Source organism: Lutra lutra, chromosome 3 (genome assembly GCF_902655055.1).
Source record: "Lutra lutra chromosome 3, mLutLut1.2, whole genome shotgun sequence".
Lineage (NCBI taxonomy): Eukaryota > Metazoa > Chordata > Mammalia > Carnivora > Mustelidae > Lutra > Lutra lutra.
The window spans coordinates 170,610,164-170,631,983 of record NC_062280.1 but is presented as its reverse complement, the minus strand read 5'-3'; the positions used below and the strand labels follow the sequence as shown (position 1 = coordinate 170,631,983).

Below are 21,820 nucleotides of genomic sequence, written 5' to 3'. Positions count from 1 at the left end.
CTGTTGGTGGGAATGCAAATTGGTGCAGCCACTTTGGAAAACACTGTGGAAGTTCCTCAAAAAGTAAAAATAGAATTACCTATGACCCAGCAATTGCACTACTGGGGATTTACCCCAAAGATACAGATGTAGTGAAAGAAGAGCCATATGCACCCCAGTGTTCATAGCAGCAGTGTCCACAATAGCCAAAATGTGGAAAGAGCCAAGATGCCCTTCAACAGATCAATGGATAAAAAAGATATGGCCTATAAACACAGTGGAATATTACTTAGCCATCAGAAGGATGAATACCCAACTTTTGCATCAACATGGATGGGACTGGAGAAGATTATCCTAAGTGAAATAAGTCAAACAGAGAAAGTCAATTAACTTATGGTTTCACTTATTTGTGGAACATAAGGAATAGCATGGAGGACATTAAGAGAAGGAAGGGAAAAATGAAGGAGAGAAATCGAAGTGGGAGACAAACCATGAGAGACTACAGACTCCAAGAAACAAACTAAAGGTTTTAGAAGACAGGGCATGGGGGAATGGGTAAGGCTGGTGATGGGTTCTAAGGAGGGCATGGATTGCATGGAGCACTGGGTATTATAAGCAAACAATGAATCATGGAACACTACTTCAAAAACAAATGATGTATTGTATGGTAACTAACATAACACAATAAAAAATATAAATAAATAAATAATATATATATTTTTTAAAAGGGAGTAGAAAATTCAACGAGACAGTAAATGACAATTGTTGGAGAGGATGTGGAGAAGGGGGAACGCTCTTACACTGTTGGTAGGAATGCAAGTTGGTGCAGTCACTTTGGAAAACACTGTGGAAATTCCTTAAGAAATTAAAGATAGAGCTACCCTATAACCCTGCAATTGCACTACTGGGTATTTACCCCAAAGATATAGATGTAGTTAAAAGAAGGGCCATTTGTACCCCAATATTCATAGCAGCAATGGCCACAGTCGCCAAACTGTGGAAAAAGCCAAGATGCTCCCAACAGATGAATAGATAAAGAAGATATGGTCCATATATACAATGGAGTATTATGCCTCCATCAGAAAGGATGAATACCCAACTTTTGTATCAACATGGATGGGATTGGAGGAGATTATGTTGAATGAAATAAGTCAAGCAGAGAGAGTCAATTATCATATGGTTTCACTTACTTGTGGAGCATAAGGAATAAAACGGAGGACATTGCGAGATGGAGAGAAGTGAGTTGGGGGAAATCAGAGGGGGAGACAAACCAAAAAAGACTGTGGACTCTGAAAAATAAACCGAGGGTTTTAGAAGGGACGGGGGTGAGGGATTGGGTGAGCCTGGTGGTGGGTATTAAGGAGGGCATGTATTGCATGGAGCACTGGGTGTGGTGCATAAACAATGAATCTTGGAACACTGAAAAAATAAATAAATAAAATGAAATTACAAAAAAAAAAGGGGAGGGGGGAGTAGAAGTTAACATCCTGGGATTTGCTATTGATATCTGAAGTAGGGGAGGTATTGTGGGACTGGGTCCTTAATTTGTGGGATCTGACACTAACTCCAAGTAGTTTAAACTGTACCTACCCTAGGTAGAACTGAATTATACAACACCCAACTGGTATCAGAGAATTGATTGGTATGCAAAAAAACCCAAATGCCTGGTCACAGAGTGTTCTGTGTGAATGTAATGAGTAGGAAAAACAGAGTGTTTCTTTAGTTAGTAGAGTATTTTTTCCTTCTTATTAAATAGCTCATGACACATACAGGAAGTGCTCAATAAATGTCAGTTATTATTATTGCTAATGTAGATTTGGTTGATTTACATTCCCACAAATATTAAGAAAATTAATTTTTTAATCTGATGGAGGAAAATCATCTCCTTGTTTCAATTTCCATTTTCTTAATACTAATTGAGATTGAACATTTGTTTATAGATTTCCTTGCCACATTTATATTATTCCTGTGAAATATTAATTAATATTCTTAGCCCATTTCCCCACTGAGATAAAACTTGGTAATGGCACAACCCAGAGAGATGAACAGCCACATACAAGTTCTAGTCAGACCTAAATATCTAGCTAAGAGAATCTGCATATTTTAGCTTCACCCTGATCTGAAGAAATTCCAGAGGACATCCATTTCCAGCTATATATCAGACTGATACTTCCACCAAGAAGCTGGACAAAATCTTATTTTTAAAAAAATCAGCTATTTGAAGGCACTACAAAGCAATGTATACAGCCAACACTTAAAAGAACCAACATCACAGCAGGGGAAGAGAAGCATATAAAGGAAAGTTTATAGATGAGAAGCTCAACATTCTCCTAAATTTGCTCCTTGAGAAACTTGCCAATACTTAAGCACCGTAGGGCTTAGCGGCCAACCAGAGCATTAGCTTTCAAGCTCAGAGCATTCAGCAAGTTCACAGGGATGAAAAGATAAAAACTGTTGCTCAATAACCATCAAGGTAAACACCTCAGCTTTGCATTAAACCCCAGAAAGGCTATATCCCAGGATTGAGACAAACAAAAATACAATGAACATTACATGGACTGAAATTTCACCACAAATCGTCTTAATGGTTGATTAAATCGAGGAAATCTACCCTTAGATAAACAGCCTACTAAGGGAAAAGTAAATCCTCTCTGGAAGGAGTATAAAATCATCCAAATGTCTAAATTTTTTTATGCGTTTATCCAGCATTCAACAGTTACTAGGCATCTCAGAAGATAAGATCAAATTACCAACTAAAAGCCAAAACAACAACAACAAAGTGGACAACAGAAATGGATTCACAGATAACCAAAAAATAGAATTATCATCCATGTCAAAGAAACAAAAACCATTTCCTTCAAGTAAATAACAATAATACTGACTACATTTTGAAAGAAAATAATTGTCAAGCTATATTCCTATACCCCCCTAAAAGTGAAGAAGTTTTGCAAGATGAAAAAAAGTTCTAGAGATTTATTGTGTGATAATGTGAATATACTTAACACTACTGAACTATACACTTGAAAATTGTTTATGTGGTAAATTTTATATTGTGATTTACTCCAGTTTTTTTAAGTGAAAGAGACAGGAAAAAAAAGTAAAAGAAGAAGGTGACTTTTCTGGTATATAAATTCTACCTTGGTAAAACAGTTTTTTAAGAACGTGAAGAAGAAATGCACTTTAAAGCAAACGAAAAGTGAGAGAAGACATCATTAGCAGCCCAGTATTAAAAGGAATATTAAACACATCTTGTTGAACATGAGAAAAACAATCCCAGGCAGAAACACAGAAATGCAAGACAAAATGAAAAGCAACAGAAAGAAACTATAAATAATTGTAATGGCAGAAAACAATAATAATATTCCAAGAGGGACATAAAATGTACATATATATGGAAAGAGAGGGAAAAAGGCAGAAGTGTATTATATGGAGTGAAAGTCCTGACATTTTTAGGCAGTGATAAAAGTACTAAGTTTTGTAAACTCTACTAAGTCAAGAATGCATGCTGTCATATTGACAGAAACAGAATATTACACATAATCGACAATTTATAGAGGAGAAAATAGATTGATAAAATATTTCATCAGTTCAAAAGAGGCAAGAAAGAGAAAGAAAAAACAGAGGGACAAATAGGAAACAAATAATAAAATGATAGATTTAAAACCAAAATTATCAGCAATTTGGATGAAATTCTTCAATTGAAAAGATCATCAGATTGGATTAAAAAATAAAACTCAGCTATATATTTCTTACAAGAGACACCTCTTAAACATAATGACACATGTTAAAAACAAAAGTTGGGAAAATGTATACAACACAAAAACAAAACAAAACAAAATTTGCTAGAGCTAACTAATATCAGGGAAAAAAAGAACCAGTACTAGAGGGAGCAAATGTTTTATAAAGGTAAAAGGGTCAATCTACCAGACTGACTTAACTGTTATAAATGTGTGTGTGCCTCTAATAACACAGTCTCAAAAGAAGCAAAAATTGGCAGAAAAAATAGATGCATTACAATTAGATTTGAAGATTTGAATGCATCTCTCTCAGTAAAAGAAAGAAAAAGCAAGAAAAAAATAATCAGAGTTGGAAGATTTTATGAACATGATTAATGAGCCTCATTTAACTGCTATATACAATACAATAGCATACAGATTTTTTCCAAGTGCACATAAACCATTTGCCAAAATTAACCAAGCATTGGACCATAAATCAAGTCTCAACAAATTTCAAAGCACTTAAATCATTAATCTTATGAAATGAGGCTGAAAATCAATAATTAAAAAAACACCTAGAAAAGGCCCAAATGTTTGATAAAAAGCAGTTTGCCTCTAAATAACCCATAAAATTTTGAACTGAATTGTAACAAAATACAACATATCAAAATCTGTGAGATGCAATTAAAACTGCTCAGAGTGAAATTTTGAGCCTTAAATGCTATACTAGGGAAACAAGGGGCTACAATTTAATGATAATTAAATGAACATACACTTAATTTTTGAACTTTTCAATATGTATGTTCTACTTCAATTTTTTTAAGTTTACTTAACTTTTTTTTAAGAAAAAGAAAATCCATAAGGTCCAGTTTCTGGTTCTACAGGTATTGAAAGGATCTCCCCATCTGTCAATGTGCTTGATAAACCAGTCAGTCCTAGCCCCACCTTAGCATATATTTGAAATCCTATGTGTGTCCTAATCACCCAGGGTTTGTGGGGGGGGTGGGGCGGTCCATTTTACATACAAGCTAAGATCAGATTAGCCTCTATAGAACCACTCTGCCATAGAAAAGAACACCCAACAATTCAGACTCAACACTTCAGACACAGGCAGACACAGGTCTCTGAGCCAACAGCAAAAACCAGTTACTCTGCAGATATTCACCTCACCACACCCATTCTGCAAGAAATATCTGTTCAGGGGCACCTGGGTGGCTCAGTGGGTTAAAGCCTCTGCCTTCAGCTCAGGTCATGATCCCAGGGTCCTGGGATCGAGCCCCGCATCAGGCTCTCTGCTCAGCAGGGAGCCTGCTTCCTCCTCTCTCTCTGCCTGCCTCTCTGCCTACTTGTGATCTCTGTCTGTCAAATAAATAAATAAAATCTTTAAAAAAAAAAAAAGAATCGTATTTAAAAAAAAAAAAGAAAAGAAATATCTGTTCAGCATAATATGCACTACCACACTAGCCTCAAAACAAGATTTGCCCAGTATGAAATTACATAGGCACTATCTTCAAAAGGTTTCTGACCTCTTTTCATAATACAATAAAATACAAAGTTAAAACTCATTACTTGCATGTTCAAAATTATTAAACAGCCTTTCATTAACTATAATCTCCCACTATTGACAGGACTACTATACTTTATTCATTAAACTAAATACTGTTTTTAGAAAACAATGATTTTAGTATTTTGGCTCTAGAATTTAATAACTAATGCACTGAAAAAGAATTTTCATAATGTACTTACAAATTTTCATTTAAAAAAACTTCTGAGTGTGGGTGTATATTATAAAGGTATTCAAATTTATTCCCCCATGAATAGAATTAAGTTATCTGTGAGCACTAATTAGAAAGACTTCATTGAAAACATTGGATTAACATATTATCAATATGATATAATTCCCAGCCATACTAAATATTCAAGGGCTTTAACTTTTTTTTTTTTTTTTTTTGCTTTCTTTTTAAACACTAGTGTGATACTGGTCCATTTATGCAGTTTTGTTACATAAAATGCAGGAAACTACTTCTTCATTGAAATTAATAAGTTCATTTTGAATAGTCTTCCACTTGTAGAAATATTAGAAATAATACTTTTGATAACTCTGAAGTCAATGCTCCCTATTGAGTGTAAGCCATGTATTTCCTTGAACAAGGAGGGACAAAAGAACCTCAGTCTGTCCTGCACCCACGTTCCTATAGAAGCAGGTTGCCTCTGCAGTTATTAACATGACTCCTTCTCTAGTTGAGAAAATCAGAAAAAAAGGGGGGCTCTGCTCTAGACATTTGTTTTTAAGAGGTTTGCAAGGTGCAAGTCAGTGTCCGCTGCCTTATGGGGGGGCTGTCAGGGAAAAATACTCCTCCTGTCCACAAAACCCACAAAAATTCCCTCTGGAAGTTTTCATAGTCTGGCAAGCAGGGCAGACGACTGATAGGAGGAGCTTGGGGCAGATACTTAATCCCTGATAGTGATGATTGTGAAGATTTGTACTCTTTTTGCAATACTTTTACATCAAGCATCACCCTTGGTTGAGAACAAAATTTTCCCCACCTCCATATATTTCCTGACCTCTCATATCCCTTGCACATCTAAACTTTTAGAACAGGCAGTGTGTTCACTCCTACTGCCTCCTGTCTGAATTCTTTACCCGTTTTTTTAAAAGATTTTATTTATTTATTTGACAGACAGAGATCACAAGTAGGCAGAGAGGCAGGCAGAGAGAGAGAGAGGAGGAAGCAGGCTCCCTGCTGAGCAGAGAGCCCGATGTAGGGCTGGATCCCAGGATCCTGGGATTATGACCTGAGCTGAAGGCAGAGGCTTTAACCCACTGAGCCACCCAGGTGCCCCCCTTTACCCATTTTTTAATGCATCTTTGGAAATTACCAATACCTTTCTCTCTGTCAAAGCTAAAGCTCTTTTTTAATAAAGCAATTATTTTTCAAAAAAGTGCTGCATATTTCAGTGCTCCTTCATCAAAATACATTGAATTATGGAATCAAATATCTGTCAGTTTGCAGGGAGAGCCCAAAATACAGATAAAAAGCCCTACATATTATTCAATGCTCTAAGAAACTATTTAAAAAAAACAGTTGTAGAGTAGATAAAAAAGCAAGACCCACCTATATGCTACCTACAGGAGACTCATTTCAGACCTAGAGACACCTGCAGATTCAAAGTAAGGGGATGGAGAAACAGTATCATGCAAATTGGTGTCAAGCCTGAGTAGCAATACTTACACTGGATAACATAGACTTTAAAACAAAGACTGGAAAAAGAGACAAAGGACACTGTATTATAATAATACAAGGGACAATCCAACAAGAAGATAAAAACAATTGTATATATTTATGCACCTAACAAGGGAATACCCAAACACATAAAATAGTTAATAACAAACATAAAGGAACTAACCGGTAGTCATACAATAATAGTAGGGGACTTTAACATTCCACTTACATCTTTGGACAGATCATCTAAACAGAAAACCAACTAAGGAAACAATAGCTTTGAAGGACACATTGGACTAGATGGATCTAACAGATATATTCATCAGAACATTCCATCCTGGGGCACCTGGGTAGCTCAGTGGGTTAAAGCCTCTGCCTTCAGCTCGGGTCATGATCCCAGGGTCCTGGGATTGAGCCCCACATTGGGCTCTCTGCTCGGTGGAGAGCCTGCTTCCTCCTCTGTCTCTCTCTCTCTGCCTGCCTCTCTGCCTACTTGTGATCTCTGTCAAATAAATAAATAAAATCTTTAAAAAAAAAAAAGAACATTCCATCCTAAAACAGCAAAATACACATTCTTTTCAAGTGCACATGGAACATTCTCTAGAATAGATCACATATTAGGCCACAAAACAAATTTCAACAAATTCAAAAAGATTGCAGTCATACCATGAATCTTTTCTGACCAAAATAATATGAAACTAGAAATCTCCCACCAAAAAAAAAAAGCCTGGAAAGACCACAAATACACAAAGGTTAAATAACATGCTACTAAATAATGACTGGCTTTACCAAGAAATCAAAGGAAAAAATCAAAAAGTATAGGAATTTGAATAAATATTAAAATACAATGGTCCAAAATGTTTGGGATGCAGTAAATGCAATTCTAGGAGAAAAATTTATAATAAATACAGGCCTACCTCAAGGAACAAGAAAAATCTCAAATAAAGTAATCTTACACTTAAAGGAGATAGAAAAAGAACAGAGAACAAAACCCAAAACCAGTAGAAGGAAGGAAATAATAAAGAGCAGAAGTAAATGATATAGAAACTAAGAAAACAATATAACAGAGCAATGAAACCAAAAGCTGGTTCTTTGAAAAGATCCACAAAATTGATAAGCCTTTAGCCAGACATCAAAAATAAGAGTTGACTCAAACAAAATCAGAAATGAAAGAGGAGAAATAACAAACAATACCACAGAAATACAAACAATTGTAAAAGAACATTATGAAATACTATATGCCAACAAATTAGATGAGCTAGAAGAAATGGATAAATTCCTTGAAATGTATAATCTACCAAAACTGAAGCAGAAAGAAATAGAAAGTTTGAACAGACTACTTACCAGCAGTGAAATTGACTCAGTTATCAAAAACCTCCCAATAAACAAAAGTCCAGAACCAAACAGTTTCATGAGCAAATTCTACCAAACATTTAAAGAAGGACTAGTCTTCCCAAACTATTCCAAAAAATAGAAGAAAAGGGGAAACTTCCAAATTCATTCTATGAGGCCAATCTCGCCCTAATACTAAAACCAGATAGACACCACAAAAAAGAGAGCTACAGGCCAATAACTCTAATGAACATAGATGCAAAAATCCTCAACAAAATACTAGCAAACCGAATCCAACAGTACATCAAAAAAGATCATTCACCATGATCGAGTGGGATTTATTTCTGTGAAGCAAGGGTAATCCAATATTCATAGATCAATTAACATGATACATCACATCAACAAGAGTGGATAAAAACCATATGACCCTTTCAATAAAGACATAAAAAGCATTTGATGAAGTACAACATTCATTCATGATTTTTTTAAAAAATCCCCCAATAAAATAGGTTTAGTGGGATCATACCTCCACATAATAAAGGCCATATATGAAAAGCCCACAGTGAACATCATACACAATGACAAAAAAATGAGAGCTTTTCCCCTAAGGTCAGGAACAAGACCAGGAAGTCCAATTTCACTACTTTTATTCAACATAGTACTGGAAGTCCTAGCTGTAGCAATCAGACAACAAAGGAAATAAAAGGGATCCAAATTAGTGAGAAAGAAGTAAAACTCTTGCTATCTGCAGATGACATGATACTATATATAGAAAACCCTAAAGACTCCACCAAAAAACTACTAGAACTGATAAATGAATTCAGGATACAAATTTTGTCACAGGATGCAAAATCAATGTGCAGAAATCTTTTACATTTTTTATCTTAATAATAAAGCAGCAGAAAGACAAATTAAGAAAACAAATCCATTTATAATTGCACCAAAAATAATCAAATATCTAGGAATATAACTAATGAAAGAGGTGAAAGACCTGTACCCTGAAAACTATAAAACATCAAGGAAAGAAATTGAAGATGATACAAAGAAATGAAAAGACATCCTATGCTCATTGGATTGTAAAAACAAATATTGTTAAAATGCCTATACTACTCAAAGCAATCTACAGATTTAATGCAATCCTTATAAAAAATACCCAAAGCAGGGGCACCTGGGTGGCTCAGTGGGTTAAGCCTCTGCTCTTAGGCTCAGGTCATGAACTCGGGGTCCTGGGATCAAGCCCCACATCGGACTCTCTGCTCAGCAGGGAGGCTGCTTCCCTCCCCGCCCACCCACCCGCCTGCCTCTCCACCTACTTGTGATCTCTCTCTCTGTGTCAAATAAATAAATAAAATCTTTAAAAAAAAAGCATTTTCCACAGAACTAAAATAAACAATTCTACAATTTGCAAGGAACCACAAAGACCCCAAATAACCAAAGCTATTTTGAAAAAGAAAAGCAAAGTTGGAGGTATCACAATCCCAGACATCAAGTTATACTATAAAGCTGTAGTAATCAGAACAGCATGGTACTGGTACAAAAATAGACATATAGATCAATTAAACAGAATAGAAAACCCAGAAATAAATCCACAATTATATGGTCAATTAATCTTCAACACAGGAAGCAAAATATGCAATAGGAAAAAAGTCTCTTCAACAAATGTTGGAAAAACTAGACAGCTACACAAAAGAATAAAACTGCACCACTTTCCTATACCATACACAAAAATAAACTCAAAATGGATTAAAGACCTAAATGTGAGACATGAAACATAAAAATCCTTGAAGAGAACATGGGCAGTAATATCTCTGACATCAGCCATAGTAGCATTTTTCTAGATATGTCTCCTGAGCTAAAGGAAATAAAAGCAAAACTAAACTATCGGGACTTGGGGCGCCTGGGTGGCTCAGTGGGTTAAGCTGCTGCCTTCGGCTCAGGTCATGATCCCAGGTCCTGGGTTCGAGCCCCACATCAGGCTTTCTGCTCAGCAGGGAGCCTGCTTCCTCCTCTCTCTCTGCCTGCCTCTCTGCTTACTTGTGATTTCTCTCTGTCAAATAAATAAATAAAATCTTTAAAAAAAAAATAAAAAAATAAACTATTGGGACTACATCAGAATAAAAAGCTTCTGCATAGGTAAGGAAACAATCAGCAAAACTAAAAGGCAACCTACAGCATGGGAGAAGATACTTGCAAATGACATATCCAATAAAGGGTTAGAACCCAAAATCTAAAAAGAACTGATACAACTCAACACCCAAAAAACAATCCAATTCAAAAATGGGCAGAATACATGAACAGACATTTCTCCAAAGAAGACATCCAGATGGCCAACAGACACAAGAAAAGATACTCAATATCACTCATCATCAGGGAAATGCAAACCAATGCTATCACTTCACACCAGTCAGAATGGCTAAAATTAATAACACAGGAAACAACAGATGTTGGCAAGGATGTAGAGGAAAAGGAATCTACATGCACTGTTGGTGGGAATGAAAATTGGTGCAGCCACTATGGAAATGGTATGGAGATTCCTCAAAAAGTTAAAAACAGAATTACCCTATGACCCAGCAATTGCACTACTAGGTATTTACCAAAAGTATACAAAAATACTGATTCAATGGGGCACATGCACCCTGATGTTTATAGCAACATTATCAGTAATAGCCAAATTATGGAAAGAGCCATCTCTATCAACTGATAGATAAAGAAGATGTGAGATATAAATACATATATGTGTGTGCATGTGTACACACATGTGATGTGAGATATACATACATATATGTGTGTGTATGTGTATACACACACATACACACACACAATGGTAATACTACTCAGCCATAAAAAGAATGAAATCCTGCCATTTATAACGATGTGGATGGAGCTAGAGTATTACGGTAGGTGAAATAAATCAGTCAGAGAAACACAAAGGCCATTGATTTCACTGGTACGTGGAATGTAAGGAACAAAACAAACAAGCAAAGGAAAAGACAGAGAGAGAAACCAAGAAACAGACTCTTAACCATAGAAACAAATGGATGGTTACGAGAGGGGAGGTGTGTGGATGAATTGGTGGAATAGGTGATGGGGGTTAAGGAATGTACTTGCTGTGATGAGCACTGCATACTATACAGAAGTGTGGAATCACTATATTGTACACCTGAAACTCATTTACACTGTATGTTAACTATATTGGAGGTTTTTTTAAACTCACGAACAACCACATTTTATTGTTTTTTTCATTTATTTGTCAATGTTTCATTAAAGCATCTCTAATACCATGGTAACTCATTCTTAGCTAAAAGATACACTTCAAAAGAAAAAATGCTCTTTTTTTTAGCAAGCTAGTTAAGGAACAAGTCAAATAATAACGTCTTATGTTTATTTAGTATCCTAGGGACACCTCCTTTTCATATACCTTTTGTGATTTAATCTTACAAACAGCCCCATGAGGTGGGCAACACAAGCCATGTAACTTGCCTTCTAGCACCAGAACCATCAGAATCTTGCGGTTAATACAGTGTTCTTGTACTTTCACTTTAGCCCACACTCTGCCTTTTTGAGCATTCATAACAAATACTCATAGCAACAATCCCCCACCATAGATAATATCTAAGCAGTACTAAACAAACATGACATTTTTATTTTCTGCAACATCTTTAAACCAGAAAGGAAGATGGTAAATATGAATTCAGCCCAAGGACTATAAGACCTAAAGGATATAATAGACCTATTCTCCTCAGGGTGAAAGGCCCAAAAATTGTCTGTCATTAGCACATGCCCCAGAGTTTGCTATTTATTGACATGTGTTGGTCCATATCCCTCTGCTAAGGGGAGAATTCACACAAAAAGTCACCATGGGTTTACCTGGGTATGCTAGTTTGTGACCTCATTCCAAAGTCAAAGAGGGAGAGAGCTGGCATCTCAGCATGTGAGTATATATGAAATAAAAAGTGGCCATTTCTACTCCCTCTACACTCTCTAGCCTTTGAAGAGAGAGCTTGGAGCCTGTGAGGAATTGTGAGGAAACCCTCACAAGATAGCGTGCCAAGAGAGGGCACAAAGGTAATTAAGACAGCTATTATTGTCCATGAGTGGAGCTGCTCTGAGAAACCGAAAACTGAGTGGTTGAGAATATGTGATGCTCTTTATGGTTCTCTGGCCTCATTTACCCTAAAACCTTGAAGGTTACAGAATGAATGATGCCTTCTCTCAATTCACAGGATTTACGCAAACCTCAATTTAGAATATCTTCATCTTTACTTTCCTCCCCTCTACTCATCTTTCTTGACATAACTGGATGATCACCTCCTCCAGGAGGCCATCTTTTATAATCTCTGCCTTCACCCCCACCTTGTGTACTCCTGGAGAGTCCTATAGTAATCTTCATACCAAGTGTATATACTAATCTATATACACTTGATTGCAATCAGCTTCTCTAGTTTAGCAATGGCACTCTAAATTATCAGAGGTGTTGTCTTCTCAGCTTTGTAATCCCAAAGCCTAGCATAGAACCTGGCACATAATATACACTGAATAAAAAGGAATGCTTACCCCAATTCCTTCCCAGAACTTCTGATACCTTCTTGTCCCTCAGTTTGATAGTGTATATAAATCTCCTCTCTGAATTACTGCATTTAGCTTTAGCTCTACTCTTGCTTACACTAATTCCAGACTTGGCTGAGAGGCTCTTAACCAACCCAGCCTGGAGAGAACCCTCCCCATCAGAGAAATGTTGTTCTCTAGCCAAAGGAGGGAGACATAAACTGCCCCAGTCTTGCTCCAGGTGCTCCTAACAACACAGCTATCACCAGGCACAGAACAGACTGGGTTATAGTTTGCAGGTTCTTTATAGCTCCCTAATTTGCCCTGTTAAAGCAGTCTGGTCAGACACTTTTCTGGTACTTTGTTTTGCTTATAGTGGTCCCACTTGCCCTGAGCCACAGATAAGCCTGAATAGTCTTTCTACCTGTATTTGCTTTTCCCATTCTCTGCCACCAAGCTAAAGATCTCTTTTGCTTTCCTGTACTTCTAATCTTCCCTCTTAACTAGCTGTCCTAAAATCCAATGGGGTCTAGAATTCCTTATGCCTGCTCATCCTACCTGCTTCTCCTGGGTTTCTCTTAAACTTGGTTTATGATAGCCAGTCCTGCTTCAAGACCAAGGCCTATACTTTGGGATTTTTTTTCACTCATGTTGCCTTTTTTATTCCAAATTCAACTTCCAGAAGCATGTTCCCCACTGCTTATATATAAGATTGTATAAGCATTTAAGAATAATCAAACTGAAAGGCAACCTATTATACATTTCTAAGATGAACTGCTCCTAAATGTTCTCCTTAAAGTAATGAAAATTTGTGGGGTGCTTGGATGACTCAAGTCAGCTAAGTGTCTGACTCCTGATTTCAGTTTTAGGTTATGATCTCAGGGTCTTGAGATGGAGCCCCATGCCAGGCTCTGCACTGGGCATTGAGCCTACTTAAGATTCTCTCTCTCCCTCTGCCCCTCTCCTCTCTCTCTCTCTCAAAATAATAATAATAATAATAATGATATTGTATTTTTGTTGATCCTGTCAATAACACTGATAGAATAACTGATAAACTATTCAGAGGGGCACAATAATTAGTGCCAAAATTAAGTGTCTGAACTATCTGGGGAATTTTCTTTACACACTTTCACACGATCACGCAGTGGCCACTGCATTTCATGGCATATCCATTTTTATAAGACTATTTATGAGTACAAAGAGGCTTAGCCACCACTGCTTTGGCCTGCCAGCTTGGATTGACTGCTGTTATTTTAACCATATTCCACTTTAGAAAGAGCACAACCAACAGTTCCAAATTTCTGAGGGAACTGTAACTGTTTATACTGAGAAAACTGAATGACACATCGTTTGGAAACTTGTTACTATTGAAGCCACTATTAACTTGTTTTGTTTGGTTGGTTGGTTGTTTTTATTTGTCCCAAGTGATCTCTTAAGGCTCAAAGTGTCACACTTTCACCCCAATAGTTAAGGGTTACTTGTCCCAAGAGCAGAAGCCTATCCTGGAGAAGAGCCTAGGCAACTGGACACCAGGAACCAGCACACCCTAAAAAAGGAAAATATCACAGTTCAGCCAATGTTCCTGATCAGGCAAAGAACAGCATTTTCTTTAAACACTAATAGTGACAATGACTAGGGTCTGCCAGATCTGGGACTAGAATAGCCCAAGAACCTAGCAATTTAAGAACTCGAAGTCTTAAACAAGGATCACTTTTGGAGGAGGAAAAAGAGCACATTCGGTATGAAAAGTCATGCTCTAGGATAGAAAGGAATCAAGCGGTTACTTTTTGCCATCCAGCTTCTGACCACTTTTGTCTGGGATATGTGCTTACATGAGCCATCCTACCTCTTGAGGGCTGCCTACTTCCTAGTCTGTTCACTCATTCAGGTCTACTTCAAATACAGCTTAGATGGCTTTTCTTAGATAAGACTAATCAACCCTGTTCACTTGATATTTGCCTCAGGCCAGTAATGCTTTTCCCTCCAGATTCAAATCTACCCCGCCCTGATCACCCAGTAATGACCCATACCAGGGATCCTGATTCAGGTCAAGCCTTGATGACATCCAGGGAAAAAACCTTTCCAACCCATATCCCTGAAGATGATGCTTCCTACAAGTATCAAAAATTGTTACAACAACAACAAAAATATTGTTACAGCTGAGATTTTGCCAACTTCTGCAAGCTGACAAGTTAGTCTGCCACAGGTTTTTTTGGATAGTGGCAAAAGACACATGACTCTTGGGTTGCAGACAAAAGACTGTGTTACTCATGGCATAGTCAACACCTTGAAATTTGTGTTTGTGTTGGTTCCTCCTATCCCTCAAGTTCCATAGGTTACACAGAGCAGCCTAGGCAAGTGCTGCTCACCCAATGGGTTTGCATCATAGCTGAGATACCCTGAGCTTGAGAAAGTGCAACCTTATCTTATAAGAGATTGGACTGTAAGAAAACCTGTCCAAAGCTGCTCAAGAGGACAAAAATGAAAATAATCATACTGGTCTGCTCCAGAGGGAGATATTATCTCTATCTTCTGTTCAGTCCCAGACATCTTTGAAAAGATCATCCAGAACAAAAGGCTATCACTAACTCTGTTCACAAGATGTGCAGAAACATGGAAAAACCCATGAAAATTACCTCTTAGCACTAAGTTGAAAAAATTAGTGAATAAATGTCACAATTTATGTCACCTCAGAGAAACTGACAAAGTAAGGAGTATCAAATCAAATAGTTCATCCATTCTCTATTTGTCTAAATAAGCACACAAGCATATGTCAATAAATGTCATTTCTGTTCACCAAGAAAGATTCTCATTTTATTTTATATATTTAAATGTATGTCATTCTTTTTTTTTTTCTTTTTCACACTGGTGGTTTTATTGAGTTAGGGGGATTTCTTCCCATGATTAGTGAAGGCAGGCATTGCAGTGAAGAGTCCAGAGAGAGAAAAGGCTGGTGAGGGGACAGGAGGGCCTCAAGGCAAGGCCTGGTCAATTGGTGACATGCAGAGCTCTCTCTAGGGGCCTATGGCTCATCTTGGGGACAATTGAATTCAGACTCCCTCATATTTGAAGAGGTAATACTTACATCTCATTCTCCCAGTTCTTTGGCAGTATTCCTGAAGAGCTTTCTCTGCCACAGTCTCCATAAACTTACAATACCTGGAGACTTCTGGGACCATCGCAGTGATGAAGTCAGAGTCAAAGAGCTCTGAAATCACCTTAGTGAGTGAGGCCAGAGGGAACATTAGAGTCAGAAGTCTGGGAACTCATCATAGTGACCTGGAGATAGAACGGCTCTTAACTTTGAGTGAGAGTAGCCAGCTGGGACACCCAGATAAATTGCTCATTCAGCTGCTTCAGCAGAGAGGATGTGTAGACCTTTTCTTGGGAGGACTGCAGAAGCTCTGGGTACAGTTTGGTGAAATTCTCCACAAGCTGGGGGAACTGTTAAGCTCCTGTCATAGCTGGACTTGAGAAGGGTTGTCAGCCGAACAGTCCACTGACAAGATCTCCTGGCATTTGTCACACTGGTATTTCATCCTCAGTCAAGCTGTGGAGTTGTGATGGATCTCCTTGAACATGGCATGGTCTTGGTTGTCTTCTGTGAATTCCACTGGGAAGTGGTAGGGAATTCTATGAAGGTGACATCCAGGGCCTGTTGAGCCTGGTATGTCATGTCAAAGAGGGGCCGAAACATGTAGTGGAAGTTCAAGGATTAATATGCAGGGAAATATATTCTACTCCGGAAAATGCAGGACTTGGGATTGAAGAAGAGAGGCCTCTCCTAGAATGAGCTGAAGGGTGAGTAGCAGAAGTGTCCTGTGGTGCACAGGTGAAAAGTCTGTCCTGGAAAATCTTGTCTATGATGCTAGATGTCCGGTTGAAGCTGTCCTGCATGAGTCCAGGGCATGGGTCTGCTGCAAGTTTTCTCCAGCAGGGAGTCCATGAGGCCACCATTAATCCAAAAGTATATGAGAGAACCAGTTCAGGAACCACATGAGCTGACAGCCAGCCAGGTGGGAGCTGGTTCTATAGACATGTGTGTAGAACTTCATGAAGGTCTGTGTCAGGCAGGGCTTACACTTCTCCCAGAGGGCCACCATGGTGTCATCGCACAACCCCTAGGATGCCTACAACTTCATTTCAGAATCCTTGGTATCATGTAGGGCATCTTCTTTCTTCTTCTTGGCCTCTTCTGAGTTGCTGAGTAGTGACTGGCGCACTTTCATTTATTTGTTCTATTAGCGCTTTATCTGTTTTACCTCCTTGAGACCATTTTTAATTTCCTTATTAATGTACTTACTCCCCTGGGTGGACATTTCCTGGAGTTCTGTGTCTGAGACCGCCTTGTCTCCCAAAACCCATCCACTTTCCCAGGGCAGCAGCAGCCCCACCAGCAGCAGGAGAATCTTCATCCAGCCTCCCTCTCCAATAAGGGAATCCCAGCTGGCCTCAGTTGATGGCACCAATTGACCGTCCACTGCTCCTGGAGACGCCAGATGGTAAACACGGTGAGGTATATATTAATAGTGCTCTGCCTCATATACAAATGCTTTGGGGCTGGCTGCAAGCCTGCATGACTCATCCCCAAACATTTATGTCATTCTTTCAATAACTGACACTCATTTGAATAAATCCTGTGAAACTCAACAGGTGACACTTTTGAACTTACCAAATGCTATTAACTTCATGGAAACAATTTGCTTCAACTATCATTCCATCATTCCACACATAGGATGACTGTACAAATTCCTTGATTCTAAAAATCTTTATCCCAAAGACTAAAATGTAAATGACACCAAATTCTGAGGTTGCAATTAATCAAAATAGGAAAAGAATGCAGAACTGTACTTAAAGACTATATTTCCAACTTTATAATAGACAGCTGATTACAGACCTTGGAGAACATTTAAACATGGGTCTAAATCACAGAATTAGTTCCACAACTACTCCCTGTCTTTTGTGGCTTCCTTCCTGTAAGTCCCTTGGAATATCTTTTTAAGGATGGGGGCTTTTTTAACATAAATTATTCCAATCAGAATGACATGAGCAAAATTCAAGGAATTCCAAATATTATGGTGGTTAAGCAGCATTCTGCAAACTGCATTCTGGAGAAAATAAGTATCTTTCATGATGTTAATAAATATTCTGCAGCCAAAAAAAAATTCTTGGTCAAGTAAGTTTGGTAAACCATACATTAAACTGGTTTCTTACTGCAGAATTTTTCAGATCCTCTAACTGGACTAATGTAGTTCTGATTGAGCTAATGAGGTTCATTTATCATTGAACCTACAGTAGGTGGGCCTGGGATCTACTAAGAAACACTTCCCAAACTTTTTCCCCATGCAAAATTTTTAACACCAGATGTTCTTATTAGAGATACTAGATGCTTTCTATTAAGGGCACTAGAGTCCCACAGAACATGGTTAGGAAAACTCTGGACCACCACTCTTGGACTAACCCAAGCTAGGCATAAAACAGGTAAAATGAAGGTCTCAAGACAGATGGGAGTTATTTTTGCAGAGGATCTTGAATTTTATACTAAGATATTTGAACTTTATTATGTAGGCAAAGAGGAAATATTCTGTTGACATTCTTTTTATCTATTTCATATGCTTAGATGTGGTCATTTTAGTAAGAAACATATAAAAGACTAGAAATTCTACTTTGTAGTGGATTCCTCCACAAAAGGGAAGATCTACAGAAGAAAATAACATCTATAAATCCCCCAATCTCAAAACTTAGTCTTCATTCTCAAGAACGTATTCTATATGTCTAAGAATTCCTGTGTAGTAGTTTTCATTAATTTTGCTTTTTTTTTCCTCCTGTTCTCTGTTCATTGTTTGTCCTCTTCCCTGAATTCCAGCTCTAGGACTTAAACTTGCAACATGGACCAGCTAAGACACCAGATTCATTCATGAATTGTCCCAGTCTGAATAAACCCACTCACTAAGTTTTTATCATTGAAGCTTATTTTCCAAAGTTTGATCATTGTCAGGACTATTTTGGATACTCTAATCAAATTTTCTTTAGGGAATACTTAATAAGCACATATGTGATGAAAGACTTTATAATAAGTGCCTAGAGAGGTAAGAGGAGAGTTTAGACATATTTCCCTTAAAACTTGAGTACACTTTTGGATATATTGCTTTAAGATCAGACTGACTTAGTTTCTTTCTTTTCATTCACCATTCACCCCATTGATGAATATTTATTGATCTCCTACTACATGGCAAACATTATGTTAGATGCCAGGGATGCAGCAATGTGCAAAACAGGCCTGGTTCCTACCCTCACAGAGTTTATAAATCTAGTTGCTACTAAAGGCAATAAAATGAGCATGAAATTTTTATTAGTTATCTGCTCTAAATGACTCAAAAAGTAATTATTATTCATTATAAAAGGGGATAAAACATATGTGGCACAATGTGAACTATTAGTTAATCTGGGAGGAGGGTGTATGGATATTCATTTTACTACTCTTCTGATCTTTTTGTTGAGTTGAAATTTTTAACAATAAGATGTTAGAGGAAAGTTTAATAAGAATAAACTAGTCAGGGAAGGGGAACAAGATGGCAGAGGAGCAGGAGACCTAAATATCACCAGATCCCAGGGGTTCAGCTAGATAGTTATCAAACTATTCTGAACACCTACGAACTCAACAGGAGATCAAAGAGAAGGACAGCAGCAATTCTAGGAACAGAAAAGCAACCACTTTCTGAAAGGAGGACAGGCGAAAAAGTGAATACAAGGCGATATACAGGAAGCTAGACCTGCGGGGAGGGGCTGGCTCCTGGAAAGTGGTAGAGCAGTGGAGCACAAAATCAGAACTTTCAGAAGTCTGCTCCACTGAGGGATGTCGTTCCAGAGGCTAAGTGGGGGGTAGAGCCCTCATAGGGAAAGTGTGGTCTCAGAACCCGGGAGGTCACAAAAAGACCAGGGGTGTCTGAGTGTGGCAGAGCTGCCAGGTGTCAGAGCAGGGAAGCTGGCTGCATACACGGAGCTGAGGAGTGGATTCTCAGCTCGAGGTTGCCCTAAACCATGATCCGAGACATAGTCAGGCCACTGCTCTTCAAGCAGGGACCCCACAAATGGCAGATCTTGGGAGACCACCTCCTACCTCCTCCAGGAGGAGTGGCGCAAGAGAGCGCTGCAGGAATCTGCTGAGTCTGGAGACTCCAAATGGGTCAACGCACCAGAGATAGAAACGCTCAGTCACAGGCTAGGCGAGCACAGAGTGGGGCCAGAGATCAGGGAGACAGGAGTGATTGCTTTTCGTTGGGGGCATATTGAGGAGTGGGGTCCCAAGCTCTTGGCTCCTATGGAGCCTGAGATTGGAAGGCCATCATTTCCATTCTCATCCTCCAAAGCTGTATGGAAAGCATTCAGGGAACAAAATCTACCAAGAGCAAAACTGAGCACATTACTTAGCCAGCCCTGGCAAAGGCAGTGCAATTCCACCTTGGGCAAAGATATTTGAGAATCGCTGCAACAGGCCCCTCCCCCAGAAGATTAGCAAGAATATCCAGCCAAGATCAAATTCACCAATCACTGAGAATGACAAAACTCCAGAGCTATGGGAATACAGCACATAGAATTCATGGCCTTGTTCCCATGATTCTTCAGTCTTTCAAAGTTAAATTTTTTTAATTTTATTTTTTCTTATTCTATTTTTTTAATTTTTCATCTTTACTGTTTAACTTTTTTAACTATTTTATTTTATCAATACCTTTTTAAAAAAATCTTTCTTTATTTTCATTATTATAGTCATATTCTATCCCTTCATTGTATTCAACCTTATTTTTTTATACACATGGGTTTTTCTTTCATTAAAATTTTGGCATACAGTTTCTTCTAACAGATCAAAATATACCCTAAATCTAGTGCATGGCTTTGTTCTAATCTCCAGCCTGATCACATTCTTTCCTCTTTTTTAAAAATTCTTTTTTTCAAACAACATCTTATCTTATCTATTCCTTTTTTAGAATCTTTTAAAATTTTCATCTTTATAGTCCTATTCCATCCCTTCATCATGCTTACCGTTATTTATATATATATATAAGTTTTTCTTTCTTTAAAATTCTGAGAGGTAGGTTCTTCTAACAGAAAAAATACACCCAAAATCAAATATGTGCCTTTGTTCTATTCACGAGTCTAGTATGTGTGTGTATATAGATATATGTATATCTATATATGGATATAGATATAGATATATATGGATATAGATATATACATATATATAGGTGCAATCAAAAATGGAGGATCTTACTGCTAGAATAAATAAGGCAGAAGAGAGTATTAGTGATATAGAAGACCAAATAATGGAGAACAAAGAAGCTGGAAAAAAAAGAGATAAACAACTACTGGACATTGGGGGAGAATTCGAGAGACAAGTGATACTATAAGACAAAAAGATATTAGAATAATTGGGAACCCAGAAGAAGAAGAAAGAGAGAGAGGGAAAAAAGGTATACTGGAGCAAATTATAGCAGAGAATTTCCCTAATTTGGTGAAGGGAAAAAGGATCAAAATCCAGGAAGCACAGAGAAACCCCCTCAAAAATCAATAAAAATAGGTCAACACCCCATTATCTAATAGTAGAACTTACAAGTCTCAATGACAAAGAGAAAATCCTGAAAGCAACTTGGGATAAGAGGTCTAGAACATACAACAGTAGAACCATTAGATTAGCAGCAGACCCATCCACAAACACCTGATAGGCCAGAAAGGACTGGTATTATCTATTCAAAGCACTAAATTGAAAAAAATATGCAACCAAGAATACTATATCTAACTAGGCCATCATTGAAAATAGAAAGAAAGACAAAATCTTCCAGAACAAACAAAACCTAAAAGAATTTGCAAACATCAAACCAGCCCTACAGGAAATATTGAAAGGGGTCCTCTAAGCAAAGAGGGAGCCTAACAGTAACAGTCCAGAAAGGAACAGAGACAATATACAGTAACAGTCACCTTATAGGCCACACAATGGCACTAAATTCATATCTCTCAATAGTTACCCTG

The 21,820-nt window shown here is 37.8% G+C and overlaps 1 pseudogene; it reads right to left on the bottom strand.

The window, feature by feature from the left end:
* LOC125094721 (clusterin-like) overlaps nucleotides 1–21,820 on the bottom strand; it is a 175,747-nt pseudogene that overhangs the window by 95,266 nt on the left and 58,661 nt on the right.